General features: G+C 40.5%; 1 pseudogene; it reads right to left on the bottom strand.

The window, feature by feature from the left end:
• Nucleotides 1-246: 246 nt before the first annotated feature.
• LOC122122613 lies at nucleotides 247-763 on the bottom strand (annotated as a pseudogene).
• Between the last annotated feature and the right edge of the window lie 16085 nt (nucleotides 764-16848).

Here is a 16848-nt window from a genome sequence, read left to right as displayed (position 1 = left end):
AACCTCTCTATCCCTGCATGTACCTAGCACATAGCTATACTACATACTTGGCAAGATACTTCTCCAAGACATAGTTTTGTTTTGTTTTGTTTTGTTTTGTTTTGTTTTTCTCCAGAAAGCTTTATTTTCATTTGGTCCAAGGCTTGGGACGGGCTCCAGGGCGGCTCGTTAAGAAGTTTCCCAATGGCTAGAGAAAGAAACTCAGGTAGAAACTCCGATGTCAGGCGAGGCAGAGATGGCCCCTCAAAGGCTGCTGGACTCTGGGGTTTTCTAGTCGTATTTGAGGGTGAGGTGTTGGAAAAGACTCACCCAGCTGGGCCTGAGGGGCCCCCAGCCTGTGGAGGTTGGTTAAGTGGTCGCCCATCTTCTTGATGAGCTTCACCTCTTCATCCAGGAAATGGTTCTCCAGGAAGTCACAGAGATGGGGGTCTGTGCGGGCAGAACCCAAGGCATGAAGATCCACAATGGCTTGGTTCAGGCTCTTCTCCAGGGCCAGGGCGGTTTCCATGGCTTCCATGGTTTTACCCACTCATCCTGAGAAGGTTTCTGCACATCCTGGTTCTGCATCTTCAGCAGGCTCTGGGCGCCCACGCCGTCCAGAGCCACATCGTGGCGATCGAAATAGTAGCCCAGAGAGAGGCAGGTGTAGGAGGCCCGCAGATGCAAGTTGACCAGGTGGTGGACGGCAGCCTCCACCTCGGTGGAATAATTCTGACGAATCTGGGAGGTCATGGCTGGTCGTCAATACAGAGCTAACCACAGAACAGAGCTGTGGGAAGGAGGTGGTGGGAAGGAGGAGTCCCCGGGTCTGTGGCGTCCAAACACTGTTGAAGCAAGACACAGATCCGCGGGACTGGCGCGCGCTGCTGCTCTAGCTTCCTTATACATAAAGTGAGTTAATAATATTTCTAAAAATTACTGTAAGGATTTAGTAAAGCCGCCTATGGTAAAATGAGGAGGGCATAATCTCCATCCCTTTCATCGCTGAAGGGATATGAATATTATGAAGTCCTTGCTTCTATTAAGAGATGTTTAGATTCCAAACAGCTATTCTATCCTTCCTCGCTATAGGATCATTGATGGGCTATTACATTTTTTTCCAAGATTAATTTTTTTCACCTGTTAAATAATGAAATTCACTTCATAGGTTTTGTATAATTGATTAAACACTAATAGGTACATCAATTCATTTTAACATTGGTAAAAGCATCTCATTCGATGTTTGGGGAATTTCGGGAATCATCCAGTAGGTAGAGAAGGTATATTGAAAGGACACTAAGCCCTTGGCCAGGCTTCTTAATTGTGATATGTATGGAGCTAAAAATCACTTACATAATGGAGCAGACAATAAATCAAAGGTTAAAATGAGTTGTAGATTTTGGATGGAGTTGTCCATATCAACTTTGTCCTCATGTATGTGGAAATGAGACACTAGTCGTACAATATCAAACACCGATTATCAGAAATTTCAGAGAAGGATTCTGTTGATGTTTCTTTCTTTATATGATAAATGTACAATAAGAGCCAGGTGCCAATGGCTCACACCTGTAATCCTAGCTACTCAGGAGGCTGAGATCTGAAAATCGTGGTTCAAAGCCAGCCCAGCCAGGAAATTCCGTGAAACTCTTATCTCCAACAGAGCACTAGCCTTGAGCAGAAGAGCTGAGGGACAGCGCTCAGGCCCAGAGTTCAAGTTCCATGACCGACCAAAAAAAAAAAAAAGTACATTAAGCTGTCAACAGTAGACATTTTCTCAGCGGACCTTTTAAAGTCTATAATTGCTGCTAAAGAGGACAAATTTAATTCATGCATACAATTCAGCTGTGTTTTATTTTCCTTTCTTTCATTTTCTTATATGGAAGGAGAAGCTGTAACTTGACTAGCAAAAGAGACAGCCAGGATGCACTGACCGAATTCCCAAGTTTGTAGAATCAGAAGGGATTCTTGCTATTCAGTTATGCCTGGATGAGAAGACAGAACATTTTCTTCTATGATGTATGTGTCACTTTTCATTAATTCTGATAGGCCTGTTCCTTTAGAAAGCAGGGTAAACAGAGTAGTGTATTGAATTAGATCTCTACCGTGAATAAATTTATTTTCTAGCAAGTGTAAAAAATGAGCAAGGCCAAAACCCCCCAGAGCAGAAAATGTCACAGTGATTGCTAATACATTACTGCACAGAGAAAGGCCTAATAAAACCCCTATTAGGATGTCATACCTGCTTACGACTGAATTCTCCAGAAAGTTTATTTGATATGTCTAAGCCAATTATCAAAGTCTTAGTGATAAGAAGCAGCTCGCTGGTCCTGAATGTGTCAGAATAGAATGACTAAATTGTGGGAATTCATGGGCCTCTGCTTTGAATAATTAACTTGGCTCTTTGTAGAGTGCATATACTTTGGAAACTAATTTTCTCTTTGCACAAAGCATTTTGCCCTTGTACTGTCTTTGAAAAGTAAACTGTTTAGCTGTAAGGTTAGCCCCTTTTCATTATATTGCCTTGAGCTTCCTTCGCTGTTTTTTAGCTCCACCCTTTTCTTTGCTCTTTGTCTTGCTGGCATCATTTGGACTAGGTTAATATCAGCCTAAAATGCATGTATGATGTACAGTGATGGCACTTCCTCCAAGTAGAATTTAATCATTTAGTCTGGAGGCCTATTTTTGCATACTTGTTATGACTAAAACACCAACTTTATTTTTAAGGAGTGTCAGCTGCATAAATAATTCTGTACATAAAGGCCAGAGAGTTTTGTGTGTTTGTGATTATGTGCATGTAGGTATGTGGGCAGCCCCCCCCCCCCCTCCTTTTCCCACATGTTTCTATGTTTCTGGGGCTTGAACTCAGAGCCTGGGCACGATCCCTGAATTTCTTTTGCTCAAGGCTATCAGTCTGCCACTTAAGGAACAGCTCCATTTCTGACTTTTTTGGTGATTAATTAGAGACAAGAGTCTCATGGATTTTCCTGCCTGAGTTGGCTTTGAACCGTGATCCTTAGATCTCAGCCTCCTGAATAGCTAGGATTACAGGTGTGAGCTGCTGGCCAGATCTTATTTTAAAACAGGTTTATGATATTTAAGTGTTGTACACAGGAGTTGCCATTCAACAAAATCGATTGTAAGTCCAATGGCTCTTGATGGGTGCCATCCCTTTCAACATTCTCACGTATCCCTTCCCATCCATCCTTTCCTCACTTTGTTTTTTTTTTTTTTTTTTGATCATTCGTGGGGCTTGAACTCTGAGCCTGGGTGCTGTCCCTGAGCTCTTCAGCTCAAGGTGAGGGATCTACCACTTGAGTCACAGCACCATTTCCAGTTTCCTAGTGGTTAGTTGGAGGTAAGAGTCTCATGGACTTTCCTGCCCGGGCTGGCTTTGAACCACGATCTTCAGATCTCAGCCTCCTGAGTAGCTAGGATTATAGGTGTGAGCCACTGGTGCCTGGCCCTTACTTTTCTTTCTTTCTTTCTTTTTTTTTTGGTCTGAGACAGGATTTGAACTATTGATGCTTTTGCGCATTGGCTGATACTCTAACACCAAGCCATACCTCCAACTCCACATTTCTTTCTTTTTTTTTTGGTTGTGGGGCTTAAACTCTGGGCTTGGGTTCTGTCCCTGGGCTCTTCAGCTCAAGGCGAGTGCTCTACCGCTTGAGCCACAGCACCACTTCTCATTTTCTAGTGGTTTTATTGGAGATAAGGATCTCATGGACTTTCCTGTCTGGGCTGGCTTTGAACTGTGATCCTCAGATCTCAGCCTCCTGAGTAGCGAGGATTACAGGCGTGAGCCACCAGCGCCTGGCCTACATTTCTTAACTCTATGAGTCACAATGAATTTTGACTGCATTTGCCCCCACTCTTCCTCTTAATAAATTTGCAAAAGTCAGTGATTTGGATCCAAATGGTAGTTAGTTTACATAAACTACTAGACACTGTAAATGGCCTCTTTTCTGCCCCCACCCCCATTGTTTTCTTCCTGCAAATGGGTCAAACAGAGCCATGGCTTTGAAATGAATAGATGAGTGTTTCTCAAGCTATAGATTGAGATATGTACATATGTGGACTGGTGTGTGGAGAAGTCTCATGTACTCTCTCTAGCTCTCACAATTGAGTTCTAGTGTTGTATATAGACATCATCCCTTAACATCTCGTTTCCCTGTTAAACTTATGTTTGGTCACTTTAGAAGCCAACTTGTTACTCAGAGTCACTGAGAAAAAAAAGATCCCTTGGACAGAAACTAGCAGGGTGAAGAGTATTTGGTTAGTTATATGATATTTACTTGATGATGCTTCTTTCTGCAGCTTAGTTAGATAACTAATTAGCATCAGGTTGCTACATGCCTAAAAATAGATGATGAAGATGAATAAGAACTTCATATTTATTAGAAGCAGTGCAGTGTAATATGTAGTATCAAGCGACATTCATGAATGATGTATTCCCATGTTAATTGAGAAGATCCCTCTATGAAACCTGATGAAGATTACCTAGTTAATTTTTTTCCCAGAGAAATGTTACTCTGCATCCTTTCTTGGATTTTAGCATGTACAGAGAACGTCTAGTAAATCCTTCTAAGAAGAATTAAACCTTGGATTATGATAAATGGCAAAGTCAAAGGTTATGCATGCCACTGCCTTTCTTTTGCATTCATACAAGTAATCAAGAAAGCCTATGAAGTCAGCTCCGCTCAATGGGGTTTGTAATGGATCACTGAGTCTGTGTAGGTTGATTCTTTGCAAATAATATAGTTGTAAAAAGGACATGTCAATTTAAAAGCATAAAGCATCTTAATTTCACCTGTCCCATCGTCCTTCTGATCGATCCCATCCATACCCATCTAAGGCTCCTAGTTCCATTTTCATGTTTGTGTGTTGTGTTATGACTGAAACCACCCACCATCCCTCTCTCCATGTGTCCATCCTCTTCCCAGAATTACTCCCTCCTTAGAAATACCCTCTTGGTATGTTAATTCTTCAAAGAGGTTACACTGTAGAAAGTCTCTTCTGTGTATGCCAGACTTTAGTCATTTGGATTGTATATATATCTGTATATTGTGCATACATCTGTATATGGTTTTGTATGCATTTAAAGTCTAGGCAGGCACTCTCCAGCTGAGCCATACCTCTAACCCTTTTTTTGGTGCTGCTTATTTTGAGAGAGCATGTCATTTCCTGCCGTGGCAAGCACTTAACCATGATCTGCCTATATTTTCCTTTCTACAATAGCTAAGATAACACATTTGTGCTACTGTGCCCCAGATTCTTCCTTTGAGATGGAGTCTTATGGATTTTTCCCCCTGGCTGGCCTGGAATTGCAATCCTCTCGATCTTAGCCTCCCAAATAGCTAGGATTACAGTTGTGAGCCACCAACACCTAGCAGCCTCAGGATCTGTAATCACTGACAAATAGATAGCTCTGTTAATCTTCTAGGATATTCTTAGGGAGAATAAAAATAAAAGCAAATGCTTGAGAATAAAATTATTCCTTCTGATTTAAAAATATACTTTTGGGAGGAGATGGGTGATGATCATAAAAAGCAAATAAGTGATAAGATGTCACAACTCCAAAAATGATTAAGAATCACTGCTCTGAGAACTTACATTCTAAAGAAAGCATCCCACATCTGTACAAGTGTCTCTTATACATATGCTAATCAGTTCCATGGGTAATTTTAGCTCTTGGTTTGTTTTCTTCCTGTCATTATTTTATGTTCTTATTTGCTAGACTTCATATGCACATCAGAGGAGCTGGTTGCACACAATTGCTTATCATTCAAGCTGGGGAGAATATGGTGGGAATGTGTAATAGTCCTTTACCCTCTGTTCTTTTTCCTTCCTGAGGCAGAATTTGGTGAGCACATTTGAATAATAAGGGTTTTGGGTGAATGGAAGGACTCAGGGAGTACAGTATAGATTTATATTCCCAGTTATATTAAAACATTTAAGCATCTCTGGCTATAATGACTTAATGATTCCATCTCTTCTCCAAACAAACTGTGTTAAAATGGAATACCTGAAGTGAAGCATTGCGGCAGATTTATGAACCATTTATTCTTTTTCTCCTTTTGCACCTAGAGACAGAGAAACACTTCATCTGTCTAACCAGACTTCTTAGGCCATTCTAAAGCAGCAGCTATCAGCTGTTGATAGAGAGCTTGCTGTACGAATAGAGACACCTGACCAAGTCCTTTGAGAATCTGACCAGCAGAATGGCATTCACTCATAGAAATCTACATGCCGAGTCTGCTCCTTTGAAGAACACAGAATGGACAGTTCTGTCTGATGGAGCTCTTCTTCCTCAGCCTTTCCTTCCCCAGAAATGCCAACCCATCCTCTTGGGCTTCACCCTTTGCTTTATTACTCCCTTTAGATGCTCAGCATCATGTTTAATTCATCTTTCTGATTTGGTCTCTCCATCTTCCTCAGTTCTCTCCTGGTTTGGTCCCTATTCACTTTATTGTATTATACTCTCCCTCCACTTCCTGCCTGAACTCTCTTCCTGACCTCAAATTCCTGTCCCTTGGTCCCAATTGGCAGCAATACAATCCGTATAGTCTCCCAGGTCATGGATCACGTTGGAAAAGGGTAGACAGAGAACCTGGAGATGCCTATCATATTAGCAAAATGCCTAGTGCACAGAAAATATTATTTTTGTACCCTTTGGGCCACTTTTGCTTTCACGCACAAAATTCTAAGCATATTTCGCTTCCTACTTTCTTTAGTTAATGCTTCTCAAAAGACCAGAGTTCTCAGAGTATGTAATAAATGTTGATTATTATCTGAAAATAGTCAACTACCCAGGCCTTGACTCTACTCCAAGAAGGAGAGTTTTATGACTCCCTATCTATACTTGGTGACTTCCCATCCTGGGGGTCAGTGTTACAGCATCTTCCTGAAATAGCTGTCTCAGTGAAAAATCATGCGGGAGCTGTCTCTGCTGCTGTGTAAGACTCTCCTAGGGTTTGATAAAGTAGAATTTACTTGCAGGGAGGGAGCATGCTCAGGGTTCCTGGGAGAGGAAAGCTATCACTCCTGTGATGTGCACTCTTCTGTCTGAGAAATGCTGACCGGAATGCTTTTGATTCTTTCAGCTTCAAGAATTTTCATCTGTATCTTTAGATAAATAAATTTGGGGTGTTTGACTCTAAACTTCCATACACGTCCAGTGTTGTCTCTCTCACACTTATATTTGTTTTTTTTGAAAAGTTGGTTTTAATGAATATTATTTTGTTCCCATTAGAGTTTACATGAAAGTATCACTGAGTCAGAATTTTCCATGCAATGGCTTGTGTTAATCGAGTCCATGAGATATCTTTTCCGCAAGCCAAATAAATGCTCAGACTCTTGGGAATTGGAAAAGGCTAATGGGATGATTATTTTCATAGAGTGTTCTAAACTAACCAAATCTCATTTTAACAAGTTAATATTTCAAGGATTGTGAATGCTTGGACTATGAATGAATGAATTCCTTATTAATGAAGTTGTGGCACCAAAAAAGGAAGGAAAACTTTAGGTTTGAGTGATAGCATTGTCTCTTCTATGGCTACCACTAAATCATAGCATAAGTAATTTATAAGGAAAATCAATTTCCTGCTTACAGTTCTGCAGGCTGGGAAGTGTAAAGGTGAGATTCCCAAAGGCAGTGCTGGGCATCTCATAGATGGACAGAGCAAGCTTTTGGTAGCTCAGGTCTCTCTACCTCCTCTTATAAAGCTACCAATGCAATCTTGGTTTCCATTCTGTGGTCCTGTGTAATCTGAATTACCCCCGAAAGGCTCCATTTCCAAATACCATTAATGTGACTTTGGCATTTGAGTTTCTGACCCATAAATTCCAGGGAACACCCCTAAACTATAGCAGGTGACAGGAGCATTTGATCAAATTATGCAAAACATGTCTGAGAAAAAAAGGAAACTATTGTACATAATATTTCTGGAGTTTGACTTTTGTGGTTTTGGTTTAGTAGTTGTATATTCCACTGAAATGATTTGTTAAAATTTATTTCTATTTTGGAAGCATCATCTTTGGTGAAATTGTAACATAACTCTGAGTTTTAAAAATGTCTGTATATCCTTTGCCATGCAGAAACTCTGCAGCTTCATGCAATCCCATTTGTCCAACCTTTCTTTTATTTGTTGTGTTTCTGGGTCTCTATTAAGAAAATTTCAGCCTGTGCCAAGGAGACCTAGGGTTTCTTCTACTCTGTCCTGTAATGTTTTCAGGGTGTCTGCTTTGACTCCGAGATCTTTGATCCATTTGGAGTTGACTCTGGTACAGGGTGATATATAAGGATCTAGGTTTAGTTTTCTACAGGTGATTAACCAAGTTTGCCAGCACCATTTACTGCATAGGCTGTTTTTCTTCCATTCTATTTTTTTTTCAGCTCCCTTATCGAAGATTAGATGACTATAGGTCTGTGGATTCATTTTTGGGTTTTCAATTCTATTTCATTGGTCCTGAGGTCTCTTCTTATGCCAGTACCAAGCTGTTTTGATTACTATGGCGTTAGATCATTATTTACCATAGCTAAGATATGGAAGCAACCCAGATGCTCCTCAGTAGATGAATGGATCAAGAAAATGTGTTATATATGCACAATGGAATTTTATGCCTCCATCAGAAAGAATGACATTGCCACATTTGTTAGAAAATGGAAAGACTTGGAAAAAATTATATTAAGTTAAGTGAGCCAGGCCCAAAGAGAGATAGGTCTCATGGTTTCCCTTATTTGCAATAATTAGTATATGTCTGAGACAAGCAGAAAAGTTCAGATAAGATGATGTTAGGCGAAATGAACCCCAAGATAAGAACAAGTGGTTTTTTTCTATTGTTTCTAATATATTTATAAGGTGATTTTTTTTGTTGCTTTGTATGTCCCCCCCACATGGTATAACCCCTGTTTTCACTGTATTTGATCTTGGTATAATTTGTGGTGGGGAAGGGAAAAAAAACCAAATTGTTTAACTAGGGATACAGTGGACCCATTGCAACAATGAGATGTAGAAGAAGCTATGTTGAAAAATGAACTTCACAATTTAGGTGGGTGGGGAGGGGGGAGTGTAGTTGTGGAGATGGGATGGAAGGGATGGGAAGGGGAAATAAATGAAAATGAGGAGGCAACAGTGCTTGATAAGAAATGTACTTATTACCTTGCTCATGTAACCCCTCTGTACAGAATTTTCACAATAAAAATTATTAAAAAATGTCTGTATACATTAACCAGATATTATTGCCTTACAAAAAGGGCCTAAGGAACAATTATGTTACACCGCCTTAAAATTATTGGAATGCAAACCCTAGTATAACAAAAAGAGTGGGAAATTCATTTCATGTTTATAATGCATGATAATCATACTATATGTATTTATGGTTTGGAGAATATATTCTGACCACATATTATAGTGGATAGGATTGGGTTGAGTTGTTTTAAGATGGAAAAAATCTAAGTATTGGACTTGTGGTGGGAACTGTGGCTAGCAGGAGAATTCTTCAAGATGTTTAGAGCACAGCAGGGCTTCAGTGGTCTGAGGAAAGTTTGCCACTTGTTATCTTGGGGAGTTGGCCAATTCCTAGATAGGTTGGTGAAGTGGCTGTACTTTTAGTCTAGAAATTAAAGCATGAATTTTGGGTACTAACCTTGCTCAGATTCCTTTTATTTTACTTTTGCTCCACCTCTCACGTTTATGGTTTAATTCAGCAACTACGATTGCGTGTGTGTAAATGATTTTTTGCCTTACAACCAAGACTGTGTAGAGCTTCTGGGTTTCATTGTAAATCTCTCCTTGGAAAACCATATTTTAGGGTGCAGCCTTCAGGGAACAGATAAATTGTGTAGCATCAGGAAAAAACTGGTAAAATTATAGTAATGACTTAGTACTGCTTAAAACAAATCCATATCCATCCTGTGAATTAAAAATGAATATTCTTTTTTTTTTTGGTCCAGTCGTGGGGCTTGAACTCTGGGCCTGGGATTTGTCCCTCAGCTCTTCAGCTCAAGGCTAGTGCTCTACCCCTTTAGCCATAGCGCTACTTCCAGCTTTTTTCTTTTTTGCTTATGTGGTGCTGAGGAATCGAACCCAGGGCCTCTGGATGCAAGGCAAGCGCTCTACCACTGAGCCACCTTCCCAGCCCTAAAAATGAAGATTCTTAATCAGGTACAAGGGGTTCACACCTGTAATCCTAGCTAGGAAGCTGAGATCTGAGGATTGTGATTTGATGCCAGCTGGGCAGAAAAGTCCGTGAGACTTTTATCTCCAGTGAACCTCTCAGAAAAAGCCAGAAGTAGGACTGTGGCTCAAGTGGTAGAGCTCTAGCCTTGAGCACAAAGAGGCTCAGGGTCAGTGCCTAGGCCCTGAGTTCAAGCCCTAGGACTGGGGGAAAAAAAGCTTCTTTTCCTAGTGAATAAAATCCAGTCTTGTTTACTCTCCACTTGGAATCTTAGGAATCTGAGAATATCATTTGCTTCTTAAAACATTTCTGAGTGCATGCTTAAAAAATTCATATTATGTCATTATGCAATTTAACATTCAATGATAAAGGTTTTTAAAAACAATTTATCTTAGAGATACATATTTGTTCGCGTATCATTGATCCTTAATATTGAGCATTAGCTGCTTTGTGACAATTCGATGGCAGTTGAAGTGAGTTGAAGGAAGTCAGGGTTACAACTTAAAGAAATGGGGAGAACATGATGAGCAAACGAGAAGTTTTTATGATATAGTTCCAGCCAACTCAGGGTAAACCCAATGGATGACAAGAGAGGACTTAAAAAAATCACAACAAAGCAAGAACAATATGCATTCTCTTCTGGACACTGCTTCTGGTAAGTGGGAACGGGAGGTTGGTCGAGGCTGCAAGGCCAGTCCTATAGCAATGGTGAGGTAAAGCCCCATATCTTACTTTCAATAACCTCTCCAGTACCCGGAGGCTTTTGTAAAGCCAGAAAGCTGTTTGTTTATTTAAAGAAGCTCATTATACCAGGATTCCACTCATATCCCTTAGCAAATCCCAGACAATCTTGCTTAGAGCCTTACAGAATTTATTTTCCTCTTTAAATCTGCAAGCAGACTGAGTGGATCAGGTTTCCTCTTTCCCCTTTTCTTGAACATTTATTGTTAGTCCAATGAGCACTCACAGCCCTGACTATAGTTTAAGCACTGAATTTCAATCCTGTTGCCTTGACTGGCTATCCTGCTAAGGCTTGGGAGAGTCAGGTTCTAGGCCATAGGCTTTGCTTGTGTCTTATGGCCTCTGGCCCTGGCTAGGTAGCTTCACTCGCTAGAGCAGGTAGGAACAACTAGAAAGCTCCATGTGCCAGTGCTCATGTGAGGGTTTGTGTCTGTTGTTCAACTTTGGCTACCCTTAGGGACCACTTGAGGACCATTCATGTAAAGCCAGGTGCCAGTGGTTCACACTTGTAATTCCAGCTACTCAGAAGGCTGAGATCTGAGGAATGTGGTTCAAAGCTAGGCAAAAAAAAGTCCATGATACTCCTGTCTCCAATTTACTACCAAAGATCCTGAAGTGGAGCTGTGGCTCAAGTGGTAGAGTACTAGCCTTGAGCAAAATAGCTCAAAGACAGTGCCCAGGCCGTGGGTTCAAGCCCCAGGAATAGCACGCGCGCGCACACACACACACACACACACACACACACACACAATTTACTCTGAGTTTCATCCCTGGTCTGACCTTGGGTGTGCATCAGAAATGTCAAGACTCTCTAGGAGTTCCAAAATGCAACTGAGGTTGAAAATTCACTCCATTAAAAAGAGGATGTAACTTATGTTTATCATTATATTCCATCCCAGAATTCAGTGCTCAGGGCTTAGCTCGTTATCAAATGTGATTGTTGAATGAATTAGTAACAGGATGAAAACAAGGCTTTTGAATTCTCATGGACAGCACCATAAAAAGGGATTTAAACAGCTTGGATTTTTCCTGAGTATGGCTCTATTGTGATACCTGTGATCAAGACCAGATGGCCAAAACTTAGCCTTAAAAGACCCTGTTTCTGAGATATTCACTGGCCATCCCAGAGAAGATAAGTTACTTAGTCTCTGACGGTGTGAGTTCCTGTTCACTAGGCCTGGTTCAGGATGGAAAACTGGAAAATAAGTAATTTTGAAACTCAACAGCTCTTTTTTTTTTTTTTTCAAACTTCTAATCAGAAGGAAAAATGTTAAAACTTTTTGTATGAAAAGCTTCTTGACTGTTAATTAGTTGAGCATTAGGAAGGAAAAAAAAAGAGAAAAAAGTGATATCCTCAGTAAATGAGGGGGAAAAATGCTTGCACAGTAGTAGATCAGCAAGTAATTGAAAGATGAGAACAAACAATCAGGAGAAAATGTGGGAAAAGAGTCATATGATTTTACCAGGATATGCACATTTTTTTTTAAAAAGAAAAAACAGGTTTTACTTTTTTTTTTAAAGGTTGAATTTAGGTTGAATGTAGTCCATGTGGAAAGATTCTTGCAGTGGATGCTGAGCTGAAATGAGGATTCTGATCCTCTTGCAGTTTCCTGCTTGGCTAGGTCACCTTGGATCTCTTTCCTTCCCCTGCAAGTGTGAAGTCAGCAGGATATTGTAGCATTGTATCGGTTGTTGGAGAGGAGAGGGCAAGAGGGTAGAGAGTAGTAGCCCTGGGATAGGAAGCCACTGCTAGATATTATCTGCTGGTAGCAGTTACCTCTTAGTCCAGTGGGAAAGCAATTTTGCCCCAAACAATGAGTGTAACTCTGTATGAAACAGAGGCCTGTTCCTAGCCCATATTTCATGTGTTTCATCTCCCTCAGAGATGTTTATGATGTCATCAGGCAGAGTTTTTCCATTGTGCCTCATAAGGAAAGTAAAAACCCTTTTAGGGTCTTGCCACATAGAGACACATAGGGCAAGTAGCATACAAACCATTCAACTCATAAGAGACAAAACTAGGTATCTTAAAATATCTCCATGGCACCTTTTTGATTACTTTGATGATCAACAACAACAACAAATGTATGTCACTCTGATCATATGATGTCTTTGAAACTCTTTAGTGGCTCCCTTTCCTCAATGGACAAAGTCCCCAGTATTAATCGGATGATACTCAACACAATCACAACTATCATCACATAAAAATGAAGGGAGATGCTACTCTCCAGTTCCAGGCAGACCTGGAAGTGCCCGTGGAGGAAAGGGGGAAGAGTGTGTCTAGAGTTGAAGATGCGTTCAGGGAGCTCCTTCCAATGGATGTGTTTAACTTTATAAGCAGACATTGTAATAGCTAGGGTAAGCTGATTGACATGTATAAATCTGCTTATTTATTGATGCAAAAATCTTCTCCATTGTCTAGCCTCAACCAGGCTTCTCTGGCTTATTTTGCACTTTTCATCTTCTATGCCAATTTCCAGCTTCATGGGATAAATTGCTAGTTTTCCATCTTTCAGCCTTTGCATATACCATTCCCTATGCCTAGAATGCTTTTCCCCTTGGTGTCCTTTGTTTAATCAACTTTACTTTCATTTATTTTTTTCTCAGTTATTTAAAAAGTAGAGGGAGTGGTTCTGGACACAAAACACACTTAGAGAATAAGCTATTAAATAGAATTCTGGAAAGATTGAGAGTTCTTGAAAGTCATGCTTCTGCTAGGACAATCCATAATTTTCACCCCCTCCCCACTCCTGCCCAGGTGACAGACTTCTTTGCTGCTCCATTCATCTATTCTGGCTACTGCTGGGACTATTGGTGATCTGGGAGTTGGCTGTCTCTTCCCAAGTCTTTATCCATATCTAGGTTTGTCCCTAAAAACCCCAGCTTGATCAGTCCTTATCTTCCCAGCTCTTAGAGGGTATACATTCTGGTTGGCAAACCTGCTCTGGCTTTTATTTTTGTCTCAGTGGGCTGTGATCCTGTCTCATCTGGTCTCAGATGTAGACTTGAGGAGTTTGTTCTTCATAGAAGTATTCTGTTGCCTGGTTTGATTAGAATAGAGGCACTTGAAGTGTTGCAAGGCACTCTCTATACAAAGTATTAGGAAGAATATCAGTACCAATAGGATATTTGCAACAGTCATATCAACAGACTGTGTGTGAAGACTTGAAATGTTGCCTTCCTGCCATTTTATCAACAAAGCAATTGGGGAAAATGATGCTGGATGACTGACATTGAGCAGCACAAGCTGATGAGTACAGTAATGGTACATTGCCACTCAAGCCAGTTGGTCAGGCTTTGAACAACCTCTGAGTCCTGCTACTTCTTGTCTGGGAGACTTTGTACTAGTCACTTAACTTTTCTGAGAGCATTGTCATCTATTTAGCAGGGATAAGAATAGTATGTACTTAGTAGCCATTTTGTAAAGATTAAGTGTAGCAGAGTTTGCACACTTGATAAGCTACTTCTGGCAAGTAGCAAATTCTGACTAATATTACTTAATCTGTTCAAAAGAATCTTTGCACAAATGTGATTTCCCTTTCCTCATCACATCATTAGTAATCTTATGAGAGTTAAGTCTGTATCTTTATTTGACTTGGGGGGGTCTCATTGCGGAGCTCAGACTTAATCTGGAACTCACTATGTACCTAGGCTGGCTTTGAACTCATAACCCTCTTGCTTCAGCCTCTGGGTGCTAGGATTATAGGCTTGTACCACCACACTTGGCAAGTCTGCATCTTTTAAATGAATGCAAATATATTTGTTTTTTTTTTTTTCTGTTGGTTGTGAGGCTTGAACTCAGGGCCTGGGTGTTGTTCCTGAGCTCTTTCACTCAAGGCTAGCACTCTACAACTTTGAGCCACAGCTCTACTTCTAGTTTTCTGGTGGTTAATCGGAGATGAGTCTAATGGACTTTCCTATCCAGGCTGGCTTTGCACTGCAATCCTCAGATCTCAGCCTCCTGAGAATCTAGCATTACACGCGTGAGCCACCAGTGCCCCAGCTTAAAATTATATTTTTATTATCTTTAAGTATTGACGTCACTTCTTTCACCATTCTCTGCCAATCCTCCTCCTCCCTTCTTCCCCCGCCCCCAGTTTTCTTAATTTTGTAGGATGTGCATTGAATTTTATGATCTCCCATCTTTCCTCATTTGTCTACTTCACTGGCAGTGAGGATTTCCTGAAGATCTTCCAGAGGGCCTAGAGAGGAAAGGGGTTTGTAGAACTATACTGGTAGGCAGCAGCTGTATTCTTTCCTTTTCCATCATGGTGGACAATCTTTGGGCAATCACTTTTGTATATAAAACTTTCACCCATGTATTTGTTTAAAAAGAGTTCTTGAGGCAGAGGAAGTTAGAAAATCCCCTCCCAAGTTTGAAACTCAGTGACTTTGAATATAGAGCATAATGGTAATTTGATTTCTACCATTATTTTGTGAATGCTGCATTAACGATTTGGGGGAATTGCATTACACATTGCCTCATCCAATGGTGTAATAATCAAATAAAATGGCTCCTAATCCTATTTAGTCAGCTTCCCTCTGTTGTTCTTAGTCTGCTTTGAGAGGACTGTCAAATTGAATTTCCCATCCTCTGTGTTTGCCAAAGTTTATTATTTCAATTTACAGCAGCAGAGATGTTATAACCTGGTCTTTCATGTACTCTGTTGTGTTAGCTGTGATATTGTGCCAATCTACACAAGAGAGTAATTGTGGAAGGATGGGCTTCTTTTGCACTTAGAAAAACAAGGAGCAGGTTTTCTGATGTCTTTAGGGAATATATGTTGGAGCCTCATGGCAGAATTGGTGATTTAATATTCTTTTCTCATACTACTTACATATTTTTTACAAAGCTATAAATAGACTATCAAGGGAAGCATGGGTCATATTTGTGAGAAGAGCAGGGTCTAAAGGCATTTCATTCATTTGCCATACAGCATGCAGAGCTTACTTCCTAATGGTATCAGGATGCTTAGAGAGAGAGAGATTCAGGAGAGAGAATGAAATCTTACAAGCTCCTGTGAAGGCTCCTGAAATGTTCAACAGAGCATTCTGAACCCTCTTCAGTAGATTTTATGCTATCCTGGTGCAGTAAAGGAGATTAGCCTCTGCTTTCCCATCCGTAGTCTAACATTGAGCCCAGTATATGCCTGTCAGTGCAAGAAAAGCTGAAGCAAACAGGGAGAAACTCTTTGTTAGTCCTTAAATATAACAGCAGCAATTTATGCAATATATGCATGTTGTAAAGATTCCAACAAAACAAAAATTCATGGTAAAATCCCAGCTTCTTATTTCTGATTCATTAAATCCCCATACTTTAAAATAATTGCTGATAGTATTTGAAAGTAGATCCATCCAGGATCTTTCTTTGTATAGACATACACATGCACATGTACATGTACACATGCATATATGTAAACATACCTAACATATACATACCAAGAAACACGTGTATGTCATTTACAAATGTCAATGGGATTTTTGTATTGTGTACGTCTTAAATTTTTAAGTTGGTGTATATAGATTTATCTCATTTTTAGAGAACCATAATCACCTTCTCAGGGAAGGATTAAACAAATCCTTTGACTTTCAATAAAAACCCAGGCAAGAATAATAGCAGGCAGGTTTCTGCCACAGCTTGCAGTTGGTGATTGTACCCTGGCCACATTTCCTTAGAGGTGGTTCTGTCTTTAAAGATAGCCTCAGGCATCAAGGGAGTAATACTTTCTTTCCATATAGGTTTAGGCCCCAGGGGAACAGAGGGATATGGTAATCAAGATGGCTTTCTCTTCAGCAAATGACTCCAGCTTCAAGTTGGGCAATGAGAGGCCCTTGTGTGACGGGGATTCACATCTGCCAGGACAGGAGGTCAGAGGGGACCCTTCGTCAGAGGACTCTGCTGTCATAACAGAACTGGGATAAGTGAGCCGTCAGTGCAGCAGGCCTGGC

This window comes from Dipodomys spectabilis, unplaced genomic scaffold (assembly GCF_019054845.1).
Source record: "Dipodomys spectabilis isolate Male_0828 unplaced genomic scaffold, ASM1905484v1 ptg000006l, whole genome shotgun sequence".
Taxonomy (NCBI): domain Eukaryota; kingdom Metazoa; phylum Chordata; class Mammalia; order Rodentia; family Heteromyidae; genus Dipodomys; species Dipodomys spectabilis.
This window is presented reverse-complemented; position numbering and strand designations above follow the sequence as displayed.